Consider the following 18,495-nt stretch of genomic DNA (forward strand, 5'->3'; position numbering starts at 1 on the left):
AGGAGGTTCACGCTGCTGAGATCCCGGACAAACAGACTCAAGGACAGCTTTTACAACAGGTAACTAATCAGCGCTAACAGCTGACCTGATCGGCTACCTGCCTGGACTTTTGGGGGGGCAACAACAATAACAATAATAATATTTATATTTGCAACAAGGCGCAATAATTATAATAATGTGCAACAATAATAATGTGCAATACACATAAACTTTTTCTTCTTTTTATACTTAATTTAAGTTACTGTGTCGTACGCAGTGCCGACGTCGGACAGTTTTCCAGTTTCATTGCACTATTGTACTCTGTATGACTGCAATGACTATAAAGAGATATCTTATCTGATGACGTCACCACAGCAGGATAAACATGATTGTGAGACTTTCTGAGAACATCGAGACGACGTGTTCCAAATCGTCTTACTTAAAGTTCTAAAGATATGATAAACTGACACGAACGTCACTGCTTAATTACTATCATCACACAAAAGACATCCTAATACTGCTTCTACTTTGGTTTTATTTTGTTTTATTTTCTCATGTGTTTTACCTTTTTCAATATTATTCCACAATCAGAGACCAGATGCATCTCCTGGTAGTTGTGACATATCTGATGGTATTATGACTAAAGAAATATCCCTCCATAGTTACAAATGTTTACTGAACAAATCCGAGTTATAAACAGTCATTTGATGTGTTTGGGACAGCTGAGCTAGTTATAACTCGTGAAATGAAGCCGGAGTTTTGATTCCATTTGTAGGGGTTTGCTTTATCTTCAAGGTTTAGGGTTTGAAATAAAACAATAAAGCTACATCAGAAACAGACACAATACAGAGAGCCTAACACTTCCAGGAGCTTTGAAGAACATGTTCAGGAATGAATCTTAAACAGAGTGTGTGTGTGGATTAGTCTGTCTTTGAGGAGCAATCATTCACTGTGCAAACTAAAACCATTACAACAATGTTATATGTCTGCGCTGGGGGCTGCTCTCTGGTACCACTAAAGATTATTTTTAAATTATTATTTAAGTAGGGATCTGTCACAGCAGTGTGTATGGTTTGTCTGACTGTGATGTAAAATCAACATTTGTGAGACACAATCAAATCACTGTTTGCGCATATTTGTCATTTGTTGTATGACAACAGAAACTGAGTGATGATTACATGAGAGCAGCCAAACTGTGTGTTTGCATCCGTGTGTGGTCCTAACACATTTAAGCTCAGTCTACAACCGAGATGCTAAAAGGAAATCTTGGTGCCAGAACAGAGTCGCAGAACAGAGCTGCAAATATGGAACCAACGCCTGCGTTAGTTCATGCAGGCCAAGAAGTCGAGCTCAAGCCAAGCATTTAAGATAAGATAAGATAAGATAAGATAGAACTTTATTAATCCCTCAGGTGGGTTCCTCTGGGAAATTCGACTTCCAAAAAAAGCACAGCAACGACCGAAGTTACAGTTACAGAACTGTTATATATATATATATATATACACACACACACACACACACACACACACACACATATATAAATACAGAGACAAATATAAATAAAATATACAAAGGGGATAAATAGAATAAATAGGAATAAAAAATAAAAATACAAGTGAATTGCACATTTCAAGTATTGAGTCTAGTTTCAGTGCCATCCCACACCGGATGATGGGCTTAGCTACAAATCGAATTGGCTAATCTTATGTACGGCTTGCTATTTAAACTGCTTTAGCCTTCCCATAGTTCCTCTGTGTCTGCAAGCCACTTTGCAACCCAACTCCAGCCCAGTTCCTCCTTTTTACACCATATCTGACTTACATCTGTTTACTGTGTGCTCTGTTCTGAACAGAGGTATTGCTGCTGCCTTCCCTGCCTCAGTCTTATGTACATATTTCACAAAGAAGAAGGGGAAGAAACAAAGTTACTCCAGATGGACAAAAAGTAGATGACTTTCATTGCCCCTGTTGTCATTTGTGCCCATGAAGTTGGAATGCTTTCAGACATGTTTTGTTGGATGCGCTAACAAATTGAGTGATTGATTGTTTGAGTGATATATCAACTAGGTCGTATGTTGAGTGTCTGTATGGGGCCTTAGGCCTGGATTGCTTGGGTGTATCTACGGTATGAGAATACTGTATTTTATATGTATTTCTATCTTTTATATCCTATCATTATAGTTTTTAAGTATTTAATTATAGTTTTTAAGTATTTATCTTTTGTGATGTTGCACTGACCAGAGACATCTTTCAATTTCATTGTACCTGTGACAATGACAATAAAGAATATTCATTCATTCATTCATTCATTCATTCACATGTAGTATTTATGCACCAGTGTCAGTGCAGTGATTTGTAGAAAAAGCCTGGTGTTCATGTAGAAGTTTTCCTCTAATTTGGTGTGAAACTTGTTTTGGCAATGTGACAGCTTGCTGTTCTCTTACTGCTGCGTTAAGTTACTGCTGACGCAAATCCAGCATGTCCTGCTGCTTCTGCATCACATTAAAAAAACTACAAGTGACAAACCAGTCAAGCCACCGTGAGCTGAAGAAGCCTGCAGGTGACAGGCACTTGACTGTGACCAGCACACCTCCATCACACCATCAAGGTGAGCAGGTTTACCTTGCTGTCCAGGCTAATGCAGTGGAAGAATACACAGTCCACCTGCTGCTTACAACACCTAATTTCTGCATTGCTCAGCTTGACTAATCGCCGTCCGATTAAAGAAAAACTCTAAAGGCTTCCAGGCAATTTAATCATTTAATCATCGTCTTAAACTAATTGCATTTAGTGCAGTTGTGTTACTACATTAACTTTTAGGAAATGCTGATAACATTTATGATAAATTGTTTTACTCTTAAGATAATATCACAGAATCTAAATTCATTTTAACACAAAGCAGCGTCTTGAAAAAAGATAATTGATGTGGTGGAACAAGCTAGTCATGTGTGATGTTATTAATATTTCTAGCATTGGTGTGGCGAGTCTCTGAGCCTCCGCTCATGTGTTGAATTCTTGTTAAAAAGAACACCCAGTCCTGTTAGCGCTCCATGGTAACACTAACAAAGACCGGCTCTCCTCCCGAGACAGACTGCTGTGAATGTGGAGACTTTGACTAATGATTAAATATTCCTTGTTGGAGCTCCTCACCTCAGAGGCCTCACCTTTTTCCCACAGAACGAATCGTAATGTTGCCGTTTTCCTTTGGAGGTAGAAGCGGCTTCTTTATTGCGGGTCAGTGTGTAAAGCAGTGGCGTGTCTAGAAAATTTTTGTTGGGGGGCCAGGTAGGGGCACAGATTTGGAGAAGGGTGGCAGATTTAATTGGCAGATAATGTTTTAAAAAAAAAAATTCTACCAACCATTAACCATAATTCAATAATCCTATAAACCTAATAACCAAATGCACTTTTAACTCTTATTAGAATGAGATTTTAACCACTACGGTGCAAAGTTTTTAGATACTGCGTTGATAAAGTACAAGAGATACAATCAGTGCTTTGTCAGTGTTTACTCAGCATTCAAGGACATCAATATTTGCATAGTATTTTTACTGACATGTAGTGCACATATGTTTTGGGCAAAAACATTTTTGAATATTAAAATACGAACATTTGTAACAAACAATTGACAAATTAGCCAGTTCCAATGTAAAACTTTCTCTGCCTGTTAATTCAATTCAATTCAATTCAATTTTATTTATATAGCGCCAAATCACAACAAAAGTCGCCTCAAGGCGCTTCATATAAAAAAGAAGATAATCTTCTCACAAACTGGTGTTTGATTTTGAAACAGGAAAAAAGTGGGGAAACAAATGAAAAGACTAATATTTGAATAATCAGAATCAGAATACTTTATTGATCCCTGGGGGAAATTATTTTTTGTTACAGTGCTCCATTTTAAACCAACATTAAGACAAGACAGGCAATACGCTAACTAAGAATAGTACAATATATACATATATATATACATACATACATACATAAGTCACTCATAAATAAATAGTTGGAAAAGAAACATGTGTAGCTGTAGCAGCAAACAGTGTGTTAAGTGGATGCGTTGTACAGGGAGATGGCCACAGGCAGGAATGATTTCCTGTGTCGTTCAGTGGTGCTTTTCGGTAATCTCAGTCTCTCACTGAACGAGCTCCTGTGACTGACCAACATGTCATGGAGTGGGTGGGAGGTGTTATCCAACATTGTCTTTATCTTGGACAGCATCCGCCTCTCCGACACCACCTTGAGGGAGTCCAGCTCCATCCCCACAACATTGCTGGCCTTACGGATCAGTTTATTAAGTCTGTTGGCATCTGCGACCCTCAGCCTGCTCCCCCAGCATGCAACAGCATAGAGGATCGCACTGGCCACAACAGACTCATAGAAAATCCTCAGCATTTTCTGGCAGATGTTGAAGGACCTCAGTCGCCTCAAAAAATAGAGACGACTCTGGCCCTTCCTGTAAAGTGCTGTGGTGTTTTTAGCCCAGTCCAGTTTATTGTCAATGTGTACTCCAAGGTATTTATAGTCCTCCACAATGTCAACACTGACCCCCTGGATTGAAACAGGGGTCAAGTGTTTCCTGGTCTTCCTGAAGTCCACGATCAGTTCCTTGGTCTTTGCCACGTTGAGCTGCAGATGATTCTGCTCACACCACGTGACAAAGGAGTCGACCACAGCCCGGTACTCTGTCTCATCATCCCTGCTGATGCATCCAACCACCGCAGAGTCATCAGAAAACTTCTGAAGATGGAGGTCTCTGTGCAGTGGCTGAAGTCTGTGGTGTAGAGGGTGAAGAGGAAGGGGGAGAGGACAGTCCCCTGTGGTGCCCCTGTGTTGCTGATCACCTTGTCAGACACACACTGTGGGAGACGTACATATTGTGGTCTTCCTGTCAGGTAATCAACAATCCAGGACACCAGAGAATAAAACCTGAAAGCAAGTAAATACTTTCTATGCTGCCTTATGGTAAACTTTGGTAATATTGATCAAGAACAACACTGGCTGATGATGAAATACAGTCAGCTGGCATGGTGACACTGCCAGTATTAACCTGCAGGGCTGGACTGGGACAGAAAATCGGGCATTTTGACTACAGACCGGCCCACCAGGTAGTAAAGCCATAAAGACTTTGAATGAAAACAAATGCTGTTGTGACAGTGATGTACAGTCTTTTTGGTATATGTATGATTTCTATACATTTTACGTCAGATAAAAACTTTGGTTGTAAGATTTAGATAATTATTTAATAAAAGCTAGATATTTTAAATGAGAATAAGAAAGAAAAGTATTTCTTTGCGCCCACCTCTCCCTGTTAATGCCCTACATGCCCCCCTGGCAACACTTTGCTAGACCCGCCCCTGCACAGTTACCAGCTGTCAGCTGCTTAGAAAAGGATCCTGGTGTTATTTGTCTCTCAGAAACAGTTCATAACTTCAACTCATTCATGTCACCTAAAAGGTAAACCTGTTTCTCCATCACCTGTTCAGCTCTGATGATTCAGTAAGGACATCTCCTGGTTTCATGTTTCCCTCTCACCACATATCCAAACTGACATCATGACCAGCAGCTTTACAGCTGTGGCTCCAGCAAACATCAGCTGATACTAGAAATTAATATTAAATACATTCTAACAACAGCTGATCAAGCTTAAACGTGCTGCTGTTGTTTAGCGCAACATCTGCTGGTTTCCTGTTTCTGGCGCAAAGTGGGCGATAAATAAACAAGAGAGAAAAGCCGATCAGCTGCAATAATTCTTTAAGTGTTATTTTTTTCCTTGGTATTCTAATTTCACCGAAGTTTACTAAACTCAACAAACTTAATATTACTTACCGGGACATTTATTCTGTCCTCATTTTCTTTCACCGAAAAATTGTTTCCTGCGGTGCCTCTTTCGTGCTTGGCTCTCCTACCTTTGCTAACGTGATGCACATAGCGCAGAAGCCGATGCTGCATTCACTTACACTCGGATATCTGAGCGTCACCGTGAAAACATAATCGGACATTTGATATTTGATTGAATTTTATTGTTTTGCCTTTGGGGTGGCACCTGGGGTGGCCAGTCTGGTTGGGGGGGTGGCCTGTGCCCCCCCAGGCCACCCCGCTGGACACGCCATTGGTGTAAAGACGGCTGAGACAGGTGGAAGATACTTGAAGTGTTGGTGTTATAAAGCATCAAAGTCTTGTCATTCTCAGTGGCTTCCTCCCCTGCGTCATCGCTGCTCCCGATTCCCCCCTGTCAGCATGTCTCCTCCAATAACACTTTGTTTCTCTGATGTAACTTTGAAAAGCAGCAGAAATCAAAGATCATTCTTCTCGCAGGCTGCTGTCTGCCTGACTTCTACTTGTGTGGTTAGTGGTTCATGGCTCCTTTCCATACAAACCCCTGTGATATATATACTTTCAGATTTTGTGCTACAGCACCCGAACTCACAAATACGTGAGTCCTGTGATTGAGCTACAAACACAAAGAAACATTAGGTACTTTCAGACCTTTTAACCTTTTTTTCTGTCTGCACTGCAAAAAGTGATGACCACTGTATTTCCTGTGCACAGAGATTGGCATCAATGTCGTCACCAGAGAAAATGAAGAGTTGATTCAGTAATTTACAGCCATGAGAGGCAAATTAACTATTAGTAATGCAAAGGGGGTAGGTTCAACTTTTGCTAATTTTAAGGCAAAGCCGTGTACCAGCTTCGTCTGTGGATGGGCCTTTGGAGCTACAGTGCTCCCTCGCTGTAACGCGGTTCACCTTTCGCTGTTTCGCTGATTTTTTTGGTGCAATTTTGCATGTGTTTATTTTTTTGTTTTTTCCACAGTGCATTGTGTTCTGCGTCTTGATTGGCTATAGACCATTGTCAATCAATCTCATGCCGTGTCTCCCGTACAGTACAAAATGCTTTCAGCTTGTCAACTTTACATAAATCTTTGATGGCTACCAGTGTGACTCTGAAGTGCTGTACAACAAACACAACACTAACTGACAGGCCTGATAGGTCACAGGCATAGATACCAGTGACAAGGCTGGCTAGTTATGCTAACAGCCGCATCTGTCAGATATCTGTCTCCAATACAAAAGATAGATGCATGTAGTATATCAGTCATTTCAGTCATCATGTCTAAAACGTGCACAGCTTACCGTGTTCCATTTCTACCCCATCAAAATTCAACCACTGTGCTACTAATTATGTTATACAGACGTTTCTCACGTGGGGCCATATGAACATAGCTGCCTTTCATATTGGACATGATATAAAAGGCAGTCACAAAGAAACAAGTGTATTTTCCAAATGGTTATCAAGCGATTTCTTGGGTGTAGCAGGTTGAAATCAGTCGTGAAGAGTGTTGCACCACAGTCATTCTTCTAATTGCTTTGCTCACTGGGAGATTGCTGTGGTTGCCTGTAGTTGAAGGCAGCCACTCGTGTTAAAACGTTAAAAGAACAATTTTGCTAATTGGAAATGGAGACCATTCACCTTCAAAGTGAAAGCTGTGCCTTGGTGTTACAGCACATTTCAAAATTCACAAAGGTTTTTGCAGCTGGTTGAGGAATGCAATTTTTTTCCTAGGAAGCTATGATTGAAGAGCATCACTGAAAGCTCTGTAGGCCTGAGTGACTGGGCTACAGCAATCTACAACTACTCTCCAGTTGGTCAGGGAATACACATGTGATACATAGAAATACACTTTTTAAATGTAAGTAAAAGTAGTGTGTATAGCATACGCAGCATGGAGTGTAGAAGAATCCAAATGAAGTTCTGAGATTATACATTTTGGAAATCTGATGCAAAACCCTCATTTGTTCATAACTGTGTGTCATCACCTTCATAAAGGTTGCCGTCTTTTGTTTAAATCCTTTCCTTTGACCCCCTTCTAGGTTTCCACTTTAAAAAATGCAGTACATGTAGCTGCGTTTCATACAGTGTCGGCGCTGACACACAAATGCTGATAAATTTATTAGAAACATCGAGCACGGAATAAAAGCCGTCTATCTTCTCTGGATGCAGCTGTGTGATGGCAGCACAGGCACCTTTATGAATCAAAATGAAATTGTCTTCACACAACATTTCTATGATTTATTTTGAAACTTCAATTCACATGTACAATACACTCTGTAATGTGATGTATGTGCTGCAGCTACGAGTCGGAGCTGCTTCTGCGTGTCCGCTCATGCAACAGCCTCAGCCGAGGAGCCCGTACCATCAATCAGCAGTCAACACACTTCACAGCACCGTGACAGCAACATTTTCAGAGTGGCAGGCTGCAAGGAGAAATGCGAATGTTTCAAGCAGGGGTTAAATCCTTTTTCTTCCCCAGCAGGGAGCCACGAAGAGCCTTTTGCAGGCAAGGCGAGACATTTTAACAGCAACTTTTAGCAGCTGATAAGTTTGCTCTTTAAAGTTCAACGTGACTCCAAACCCACTTGTACAGTTGGATCCAACAGTTTGTCCTTAAGAACATTTCTTGTAACAGAAATTGTACATCAGATTGATATAAGGTCCCGATGATGGTCAGTGTTCAGGAGGGAAATACTTTCACTGCATTATGCAAAACGTGTTGGCAGAATGAAAGAATCAAGTCTGCAGAGTTTCATCCGAGGAGCCAGAAGTGGGCGGGGAAGAAGTGAGCGGCTCAGACCATTATTAAGATATTTATTTCCCATGGCTGTTGATCATTGACCCAAGGCCTAACACTCCAAATATAAAACATGCTTGTGCCCTCTGCTCTTTTCTCGGGCAGCTGTCGGTTGCCTTGAACTCCCATTATTCTCTGACCCGTGTTTGCAGCTGTTTCTTGGCCTTATTTTCTTAGAAATATAGTAAATGGCCTGCATTTATATAGCGCTTTTCTAGTCCCTAAGGACCCCAAAGCACTTTACACATCCAGTCATCCACACACTGGTGATGGCAGCTACATTGTAGCCACAGCCACCCTGGGGCGCACTGACAGAGGCGAGGCTGCCGGACACTGGCACCACTGGGCCCTCTGACCACCACCAGTAGGCAAACATGGTTAGTATCTTGCCCGAGGATATTTGGCATGCAGTCAGGAGGCAGCCTGGGATCGAACCACCGACCTTCTGATTAGTGGCTGACCTGCTCTGCCACCTGAGCTACAGCCACCCATATGGCTGTAGCAATATGCCTGTTTGACATCTTTAACAGGCATCTATGATGACGAGAGAGGAAAACAGTTAAATACTCTGTGTGTGACACATAAGCATGCAGTTATCTGTTCATCATGAACTCTTTTGTTTTCCTATTGTAATTTTTACTGTAGGGAATTAATAGTAAGATACAGATTATTGGGCAGCGCGGTGGTTAGCACTGTTGCCTCACAGCAAGAAGGTCCTGAGTTCAATTCCACCATCAGGCTGGGGTCTTTCTGTGCTTCCTCCCACAGTCCAAAGACATGCACTTAGTGGGGATTTGGTTAATTGGAAACACTAAATTGCCCATAGGTGTGAATGGTTGTCTCAGTCTGTGTGTTAGCCCTGCGACAGACTGGCAACCTGTCCAGGGTGCCCCCCGCCTCTCGCCTTAAGACAGCTGGGATAAGCTCCAGCACCCCCCACAACCCTGAAAAGTGTCTAGTGTCTACTACGCTTGTATGGTATCATTTTGTGCCAAAACATTTACACTTTCCCATTGTGGTAATCGTCAGTGCCATCACCGCCTCAGCTGATGTGTTGGAGCACAAGCCACCAGAGGACAGTTTGTAAAGTCAGTAGCTGAGCTCAGTGAGCTGTTAATAATAATGCATACTTTATTGATCCCGTGGGGAAATTACTTTCACTGCATTTGACCCATTCACTCAGTGAAGCCGCTAAGCAGGCGCCCCTGAGCAAGCGACGGTACCTCGCTCAGGGGAACCTCAGGGTTGCCATTCAGTGGATTCGAACCCCCGACCTTCCGATCACGGGGCCACCACTCTACCTACTGAGCTGCGGTGAATTTAAGTGAAAGTTTTACTCGTAACATTTAAAATCCTTCTCGGCAAAGCTGTGAGCAGCTGAGTTAGCTGTGAGTTGTTGAAGACTCGTGTTAACACTTTTAAAAATATATGATGCTAATTAAAAAATAAAGCTGTGCCTTAGTCTTACAATGTTTAATTCGATTTTCTATATCAATGTGTTGCTTTTACCAAATCTCATATTTCACAATGCTGCTATAAAAATTCAAGAAGAATCGAGCTGGTGTCTGCTGGCGTGTTTAGGCTCATGATGGTTTTACATATCAGGGGACTGCATATAAATAACATGCCAGTGGGTACGTCTCAAGTGTCATGTCTGTGCATTCAAGCTTTTGGTCTAAAATTACAGCATCAGATTAGACACACCTACGGTAAGGGTGATGTTCATGCAGCAAATGAGATGTGGAGGCCAACACCCTTAATTTTTGCTGCGTTGTTGTTACCAGCATGGAAGGAACATTTAAAGTGGTGTATCATTACACGGGGGGCTTAATTTGAGGGGAGAGTTTTCATTTGTTACAGGTGCAGTCACAGGGCATAGCAGTTACCTGCTTCGTGACTAATTTCTTGTAAAAAATGCTCGTGGATCAAGTTGCCATTAAAAGTTGCTGTATTTTGAGGCACCTCTGCATCAGTGGTGAGGATTTTGCATGTATTTAGTGGGCAGGTAGTTGCTCAGATAGTCAGTTCATGTCATCTGGAGGAGGTAGGAGATATGCTGACACACAAACAATTTACTGACATTTACTGACACATGCAAAGAAGAAAACAACAACAAAAAATCCAGCACCCTTAGAGCAAGCTGTAAGTCTCCAAACAGAAACAGATATAGCCTGACTATAATAGGTTTAGCATGTGCTAAATGCCAACTCCTCCCTGCTCATTTAGCGGCTGATCTTTGAATAAAGCCAATCTCACAGAGGACATGCATGGCTGGAGCCACAGAGGAGAGGCTGCTTTGCAAGAGGGAGGCAGTGTAAAGCAGCAGCCCACAGGAGACACAAGCTGCCTCTCCACACAGGCTTTTTATGGGAATTATTCTGTATAGAAATGCTACAGGGAGAAGAGCTTCTCTCTTTCACAGGAAAAAAAAAAGGTCAGCGAACGCTTTGTGGGATGTGCTCCATGCAACTTTCCTCATGTATTAGACTTTTTATGTTTGAGCATACTGCAACACAATTCTGATTCCTCTAAATCCCCTGGTTGCTCGGTCGATGCTAGCTCCCACATGGTGCGCATGAGCACTGAAGCTTGCTTTACCAATGCAGAAGGCATTTATATCAAGAGTTGTCTGGACAATAAACTGAATTCAAAAACAAATGCTCTACTTTGGCCCCACAATCTAAAACCTATATGTTTGATTAGTGGACGACACCAAATTGTTTGAATGTGAGAGTGAACAGCTGTCCTATTTTCTGCATTAGCCCTGAAACTGTTTGGCAACCTGTCAAGGTGTATCTTGATTCTCACCTAAGGAAACAACTCAATTTGGTTGCCATATTTGTGTCATAGCTGCCTCTGCAAACCACACTCAGTAGATGCTTCTCATTATGCAAACTTATGCTTCCTCACATGCTCCTGTTACTGAGGAATCTGCCATCATGCAGGTTTTCAATCCCTCAGCAGCCCCTTGAGGTGATGAGGAGCGAGGTGGCTTATAGAAGAGGTCTTTGCAACCTTATGTGTCTTGCATCACTTTCTCCCTCTCCAGTATCAGCGCTTTAAGGAGATAAGATGCAAGGAAGAGAAATGTTGAGGGAAGGAACAAGATATGTTAGCATAATGAAGAAGCTCTCCTTTACTCATCTCTGCATTCACTCCTCAAATAGTTGGATTTTTCAAGTGGGGAAGTTGGTTCACTGACTTTGTTGTGTTCGTGTGCTGCCAAGATCGAATGTAAAAGCAAACGTGGACATTACAAACACAATGTGTTGTATGTTACTCCTCAGAGTATTTAAAACACACTTTGCCAACTGCTCTCAGCACACATATAATAGGGCTGCTCGATTATGGCAAAAATGATAATCACGATTATTTTCACTGACATTGAGATCTCGATTATTTGACGATATTTATTTAACAATAACAATGTGTTGAATAATGACTTTAAAAAAATAATATAAAATAATGCAAATACTGATAACAGTGCAAATGTTTGCAGTATAAAAAAAATAAATGAAAAATGTAAACATCTGTGTTTAGTGAACTTTGCAGTGTTGCTCTGTGGTGCAGCTACACTGTAGCAAAGTTTACACACTGTGTCTACTTGATCCACGTCTGACTGAACCCATAATGTTTCCACACCACTGAAGTTTTTTTTTTACCTCTTTTCAACCAACGGCCGTCACTCTCCTCTCCAAATAACTTCTGCTTAGCTTTCCGAGCTTCCCTCGGGTCCTCTTAATCAGCGGTCCCCAACCCCCGGGCCTTGGACCGGTACCGGTCCGTGAGTCGTTTGGTACCGGGCCGCGAGAGTTGAGGCTCAGGTGTGAAATGTCTGGTTTTCAGGGTTTTTATCGGTTTTCAGCGTTATTTTGTTATCGTTTTTATCGTTTACTTTTTTTCCCTTGGTCTTTTCACGTGTGTTATGAATAAATCTTCTTTTTTTCGGTACCGGTACTAGTTTCATTTTGTTGTATTTATCCGCGACACATTAAAGGCCGGTCCATGAAAATATTGTCGGGCATAAACCGTCCGTGGCGCAAAAAAGGTTGGAGACCGCTGCTCTTAATTGTTGTGACGCGTGTTCGAAACGCAGAGAGGTGCGCTCGATTTGCCACACGGAGCAGCGCGAGAGTAAAGCACGAGGGAGGGGCTAATAATCGGCTCAGTCATTTTTAATGATCGTTGAAAGCCCAGATCGTAATCGTGATTAAAATTCGATTAATCAAGCAGCCCTACATATAATCACTTTACTTGATTTGTTACCAGGATGACGCTACAAACTAATCTGGGTCATTTTGCATGGAGGATAGCTAATGGTTACAAATTAAGGCCACACTAAATAAATTAGTAATAAATATTATTAAATAAATGTAAACAAATTGCATTTGCAATACAAAAATTCACACCATGAGTCGCAAAGTTCTTCTAATTAAAAAAAAAGTTTTTGCAGTTCATGTATCAAACCTTCGGTTGTTTCTTTTTCTGGCTCGAGCAGCTTTTGTGTGCATTTTACCAATAAGTAATGTATTGCTTCCAAGAACACATGAATGCACAATAACCTGCCGTCTTCTCCGGTGAGTTCTCTCTCCTGTATCTGTGATTGCATGAGTGGAAGTAGGTGCACTGGAGTCAGAACAGAGCCGTGCCAGGTGCATCGCTGTGCTGTTATCAAGCCCTGAAAAAACAATCAGCTCTTCCACTGCTGCTTCTGCCTCAGCCAGCGTTCGCTTCAAGCTTTTCTGTAAATTGACTTTCATCTTCAGCCTGTTGCCTGCATCCTGACCCTCGCCCCTTTTCCCCATTGTTCAGTCTGCTCTGTCCACACGGCCTCTCAGTGTCCTCCTGGTACTGTGTTCCTGCTCTGCACCAGAAGTCTCTGGCATCTCACCAGTAATCTTGAAAGCCTAGCACAGCACCATCACATCAATATTTTCCCCTATAACCCGACTCCTACATGTCTGCGTGCCACAACAGTTACTGGTTGTGAATCTTTGCAGGGTCCTCAGCACATGAGCGTCTCATTTGAGTTGGACTCACGCTTGTCAACATTGGCTGCATTTGATCCTGTTCAGTGAAATTATATTCTCATCTATTATTATGACTATTCTGCAGATTAAACCAGATGTAACAGTTGAGTTTGTTCCACATCCGTGTGTTTTTTCTCCAGCAGGTCTTCGTTACATGTTTTTCTAAAGAGAGGGAGCCATCTTCTTTGGCTTCCTTGCAAAAATTTCCTCTCACCGTGCCACTGCCAAATCCAGCAAGACATGTCTCTGTGCCCATTACAGACTCTCAGGAACAACTTGAGCCATATGCTGAGAGGCTCGCTGCAGCCAAACTGAAATCACACATGAAAGTGTATTCTGCATACAGAAACACAATTAAGAGGCAATTTTGAGTTGGGAATGAATAAATGGACTGGAGACAGCCCAGTTTGTCCTCATTAATAATGCACTTTAATTCCTTTAAACTTGTTCTACATGTGTTGATTGAGAACGATTGCATTTTGCTACATCCAGACAAACCGTGTAAGTGGTTTCCATTATAATATGTACGAGTGCAGAAATGAAGAAGGCCAGTGTTTGAATCCGTGTAATTCTTCAGGAAATTGTTAATATTAGGCAATATTTCACAATAGGACCCAAGATTCCTTAGAGGGCAGATCCTGAGCTAAAGTAACACTGACAAAACATAAGGGACAATGTTTTCAGTTAGAGGTCAGGTAATGAGCGCCACCTACGTGTGGCAAATCTGGGAAAGGGAAGAGTTGTGGAGTTGCATTGGTGATACTGTGATTTTCAATGGTGACTTCATGGACAGGCAGGAGAGGAATCGTCCAAGAGAAACGTATCACATCTTTTAAGAAGTCTCACCAGGCACTAGCAAGGGAGTCTCACTGTTACGAGGGATCAGAGGACTCCTATAAGGGGCTTCTGTTGTGGACCATGAAAAAGTGGGACTCAAACCAGAAACAAAGAACACTTGCCTTCAAAATAAAAGTTGTGCCTCACCTCCAAATCCAGTACATTTTATACTATTGTCAACTATCACAACTAGCTACTACCAGTCAAACCAGCTGCAAAGAGATTTTCACCAAATGGTTGGGGAATACATACTCTTACATAGCAACAGGCGGTTAACACGAAGCCACTGACCAATCTGCCAGCAGCCAACATGCTGGGGAACATACATGTTTCCTTTGCCAGATAGTCATGGGTCGGTTTCTAGGCCTGTGTCCTGAGGCTGTATTCATTTGACCCTGCATCATCCATCCATCCATCCATCCATCCATCCATCCATCCATCCCCTTCTGCTTATCCTTTTTCATCATCTATATCCAAAACGTCACACAAGTTAACATCAAGTAATTAGCAACGTACTGTAATCCTGAGGGCAGGGGTACAGGACGTCCTGCCCACTCTGTCATTATGTCGACTCTTTTGACTATAGTTTCTTGCCTTTTCTGCTGCCTCCCCCTAAATCCTGCCCTTATCTGCCGCTGCTCCTGATTGGACGGGTGTCCCAGTCCCAGCTCCAATCAAGCTCCATCATCAATCACACCTCCTACTTTAAACGGTAGCAAAGCAGTTAGTCGGGGCTGCTTTTGCTGCCATACCTCTCACTACTGTGCTCGTAGCTACTCACAAGTAAGACTGTATCGACATGATCCTGTTTGAGTGGTGCTTTAGTTGTGTGCCTTTAATCATACACACCTGTGTGTTGTTCTTAGTGATTTGCTGTATTGTTTGGGGGTATTAGTGTCTGTTTTAGCTGCTCTACATTTCCTGTGTACCTGGAGACTGGGCCAGGGATTAGTTTTCACATCCACATCAGGCTCATACATGCAGATGTGGTTTTCTTGTTTTGGAAACTCACTTCACTGATGTAATTCCCATGCTTTGCAGAGCATGTGGGCCAAACTGGACCCTGTGGCCCAAGTCTGTGAAGCACCTTTGAGAAATGTTTGTGTTCTTATGAACTTTTCTAAATACGAGGCTTATTTTAAACCCAGACTGGTCACTTAATCATGTATCCAGAGTTTTACACATGTGCATATGTGAATCCCAGCAGGTCATAATCTCTCTCTCAGACAAGCCTTGATATCCAACTTCCTGCAGGCTGGTGAATAATTGGTGGAATAAAGTGCATTGGTTATGAGCTCATCTCTTCATGGGTGGTTTTTGCTCCGAGGAGCAGAGCGTTTTCTCCACTCAATTACTCTGGTAAACGATGCCACTGTAAACAGGAGACGGTGCTTTTAACACATTCTGTTGAGGCCTGTGGCATCACATACCTCCTCCACTCTGACAGGCTCCCTGACACCAGCCAGCAAATCCTTCCACTCAGCAGAGTATGCTGCCTACGTGCCACAGTAACTGCCGTGTACATCTGTGAAAAACCAGTATGGGGTGACAAGGTTTCACCGTGACTGGCATGGAGAGAGACTTTAAACCAAAAAGCCTGTGAAACAACGCTCTCCCTCATGCAGAGTAAAGTGCAGTGAAAATGCTGAAATTTTTTAAGCACAATTTCTACTGCTGCCATTTGACTGAACCACATTAAACACCATCATGACGATTTTGGATCGTCAGAACTAATAAAGCTGAAAATAATTAATGAAAAAAGTCACTCGCAGTTTCTTATGTGAAGTTCTTACGCCATTGACATGTGTTTCTTTAGTACTAGTTATTAGGTAATTAGCTACTTAAGATGGTCAGCTGTCTCAGTCGAACTCTCTGTCCTTTACAATTTGTGCGTGTGTTATTGAAAATATATATAATTTGTTACATTGTGCGATCCTAGTTAAAAATAACTATGAATATAAATGTCACCATCGACGCTGTTACACTTACTGTATATGACATCTGAAGTCATAAAGTAAAGCAATAGGATGTAAACAATGGACAGCTGATGCAGGTGTGCCACAGGTCACATGACATTAAAATGACAAGGACATACAGACATGAGATGATGGCAACAACAAGCACGCGTGAAGCACAAAGTAAAAACCCGAGCTTGAGCAAAACAGAAGCACAACTAAAAAAGCTTTGAAACACGTAAAACAGCGACTGCAGACACCGCGGCAGGTCTGTTTCCAAAAACACATAAAACTAGACGTCTGAATGAGACTGAACAGGATCGTTTCACACATCTGTGTCAAAATTCTCTTTGTTTACTCTATTCTCTGTTTTCCTATTGTAAATAGATCCCATCAAAAATGCTCCACACCAGCATCGTGTTAGACTCTCTGTACTTTACTTTTTTTGTCATTTCCAGTCTTTGTGGCTCTCAAATGTGTGTGTGTGTGTGTCTTTTCCTTTTTTATGAACTACAGCAGAGCTCTATATTAAACAAGAGCAAGACATAAATCAGGTTTTGGACTAAATATTATTAGTACACACGTTCATTTTTGGATGGAACACACAGCATTGTTGCCAATATGAAAATTAGAGAATCAAAAAAGTGGTTGCTACTTACACCCTATTGTAACACTAAGTTTCAACATAGTGTTTTGCATATAACCAATGAGTCTGAGTCATAGTTATTAAGAAATCCAGCATTAAACCACCACAACACCACCCACACAAACAATCCCACCAAAGAAGTCATAAGTCTGTGGCCTCATTCCATAAATAGTTCTGACCTTCCTTGTAGCCCTCTCCAGGCAGGCGTTGCCGATTTGCAACAGTTAAAAACTAACAACCTGATTACCCCACATACATATTTTATGAGGTTTTTTTACTCAGAAGCACCACTGCAGGACTTGGTTGTGCATCAGCAACAAAAAGCTTAATTTGAGCCTGAGAGGGTTATAAAACTGGTCAAATAGAGAGTGACACTGCGTATGAAGTGCAGTAACTACAGGCTCACCAGGGCTGGACTGGGCATCGGCACTCTGGACATTTTCCTGGTTGGCAGACGCACATTTGAGCCAATGACACAAACTGAAGGTCCACTGCACACCAATCAAATTTCTCAACATGACCGGCCCTCCCCCTTCACCTCACACACCTAGGTGCAGCTGAAAAGCACAACAGCATATTAGGCACACTAAAGGTAGAAAAAAAGAAAGGTCAGGGCTTGGGATGAATATTTCTGGAAAAAAAAAAACTGAATTTTTTTACATTTAAGTGGCAAATTTAAGTTTTGAGCTTTTTTCACAGAATTATACCTGCCAAGCCCTTTTTTTGTAACTTTCAGTGGCTCGGTTCAATATGAAAGACATGGCAGTCTGAATGGGCAACATGAGTGGATGTGAAAAGCATCAGTCTACATTTCATCCCACTTTTCTGTGTGTGGTGGAGGGTGACAGCTCTATTCACTGGTAGGTTTGATGTCGTGTATCGTAGATCAGCTGAAGGTTTTGATCTGTATCGTTTAACAGCAACGTAACGATTTTGTAAGATTTCATAACAAACTTTAAAAAGCTTTAAAAACTCAATCACCTGATCATTAACAAACTGTAGTTAATTGTTATCTAATGAATAATTATTTTTATAACCGTTTCGTTATTATTGACGTGAAACTTATATAGCTTTGAGTTAATAATGATTACTGTGAGCCTGATAATCGAACCTTCTCTGCTCTTTGTGGATCTAGACAAGTAAAGTAAAAACATAACTTCTGCCACACATTATGTACAGATCTGACTTCTGAATTAAAGCCACATGAAATGAATCAGGACGTTACAAGAAAGCTTTTCAAATGTCACCTGCCGAGCAGTCTTTACTCCACTTTCTCTCATCTTCATCACCAATATTGTATTAATTTTACTTTGTTTGAATCCTCACGTTTAGACAATCAGTCATTTGTGAACCACATTGTGTGGTTGAATCAATAACTAACATTTTAAAGTTTACATCACTAGTCCACTCTCCCTCTCTT

The 18,495-nt window shown here is 41.6% G+C and overlaps 1 protein-coding gene across 9 annotated transcripts in view; it reads right to left on the reverse strand.

The window, feature by feature from the left end:
• ptprfa (protein tyrosine phosphatase receptor type Fa) overlaps positions 1-18,495 on the reverse strand; it is a 397,951-nt gene that overhangs the window by 257,008 nt on the left and 122,448 nt on the right. Inside the window, exon 1 of one of the 9 annotated variants that reach the window (XM_082506020.1) lies at positions 5,805-5,844. The exons of the other annotated variants lie outside the window; for them this stretch is intronic. The gene's annotated coding sequence lies outside the window, so the exon portion shown is untranslated. Of the gene's footprint in view, positions 1-5,804; positions 5,845-18,495 lie in introns of those variants that run through there. 9 annotated transcript variants of the gene reach the window in all.

The sequence above is a fragment of the Aulonocara stuartgranti genome (assembly GCF_965226115.1).
Source record: "Aulonocara stuartgranti genome assembly, chromosome: 15".
Lineage (NCBI taxonomy): Eukaryota > Metazoa > Chordata > Actinopteri > Cichliformes > Cichlidae > Aulonocara > Aulonocara stuartgranti.